Here is a 1,697-nt window from a genome sequence, read left to right as displayed (position 1 = left end):
AGTCTTCATCTCTGTGGCCTGCCCTGTTGTCTGCCATTCTGGGACTGTTTCTGCAGTTGAACTTGTGGCCTGCTGTGTTGCTTGATAATCTTCAGACTGTGCCATTTTACTTGTCAGTCTTGAATTTGTCAGCCTTAGCATCCAGAACTGGCCTGAGTTAAGAGATATCTCAAGCTCCAGTGGGCTGGGAGCAAGAGGCAGAGCAGAAGCTCAAATTCAAGGGGACTTCACTCAGCCTGTAGAATCAACACTTTGAACATAGATTTCTAGCCTACTAAAGTGTAAAAGAAAAAAAAAAAAAAAAGCCTGTTTGTTGAAATCCTCCATTTATGTTATTTTCTGTTAGTTGCGGATCTTCCATTTCTTGAGTGAGAAAGTATACGGAAACAAGGACTCCATTAGCTGAGGCTTCGTGTTTTAATGGGAGTGAGAGGAGTGAGATTAATGGGCTAGAAATTTAATAATGAGACTTCACCATATTGTATGGCACAGCAGATAGTGAATATGGATCTTATTACCAGGATATGTTTGACCCCTGGCTCTTAGGAACCAGTTTTGTGTTCATTCTTATTAATGGGATAATATGTTTACCTTTTGAAGATCAATGATTCCTCTAGACAGAAATTTACCATGGTGTAAAGGGAGGGATGATTACAAACTAGAACCCTAGTTATTGAGCCTTTACCAATTTGTATATGGAGAATAGATGGTGAGCAAGGACCCCAGTAACTGAGTCTTTACCATATTATAAGGAGAGGGGAGATGATGAGCAAGGACCTTGGAAAAGAGTCTTCACCTACTGAAATTGGGGTGTAGGTAATGAGGAACATCTTTAAAGGCTGAGTCTTCACCATGATGTATAAAAACATTATATCGTGGACATGTTGAGCATGGAGCTGGTATTTGGGCCTTCACTCTGGTGTTTGTGGAATGGCAGATGATAAGCACAGACTCTGGTAATAGTACTTTCACCATGCAGTATAGGGGGGATGGAAGATAACCAAAGTGATCAGTAGCTAAAACTTATTATTTTTTTTAATGAGTAGGGTAGATCCCGAGCAGTAAGTCTGGTTATTGAACCTTCAGTGTGTTTGTTGAGAGGGTATATAAAGAGCAAGGACCAAAATAATTGATATTTCCATATTTTGGAGGATAGGTAGATAGATGGTGAGTAAGAACCCTGGTAGCTGTGTTATGACAGTGTTCTATGGAAATGGTAGATGGGAGTAAAGACCATTATATCTGATCCTTCACTGCATTGTATGGGAAGGGTAGATGGTGAGTCAGGACCCCAGTAGATGAACCTTACCTGTTGAAAGTAGAGTGTAGATGGTAAGGAAATCAGCAGTTGAATCTTTACTGTGTTTGTAGGGGAATGAGGAAAAATGAGCTGGAATTCAGTAACTGAACCTTGAATGTGTACATGGAACAAGGAACCCAGTAGATAAGCTTCACTGTGTTGTTTTTGTTTGTTTGTTGCCTAGTAATGGAATTGCTGGATCAAATCCTATTTCTATTTTTTTTTCTTTTTTCTTTTAAAAGTTTGTTTTGCATTCAATGTTATGTGTACATTTACTTTCACTCCCCATTTACCATGACCAACCCTTACCTCAGGCTGGAAGACACAGAAATACTTTCTATTTGTTCAACTACATGGTAGTTTTTGAGCAGTGAATTGTTCAGCTTCAATATGTTTG

The sequence above is a fragment of the Orycteropus afer genome, unplaced genomic scaffold (genome assembly GCF_000298275.1).
Source record: "Orycteropus afer afer isolate SDZICR_OR568_19922 unplaced genomic scaffold, OryAfe1.0 scaffold01327, whole genome shotgun sequence".
NCBI classification, from domain to species: Eukaryota; Metazoa; Chordata; class Mammalia; order Tubulidentata; family Orycteropodidae; genus Orycteropus; species Orycteropus afer.
The sequence above is the reverse complement of the archived record's forward strand: the minus strand, read 5'-3'. Positions refer to the sequence as shown.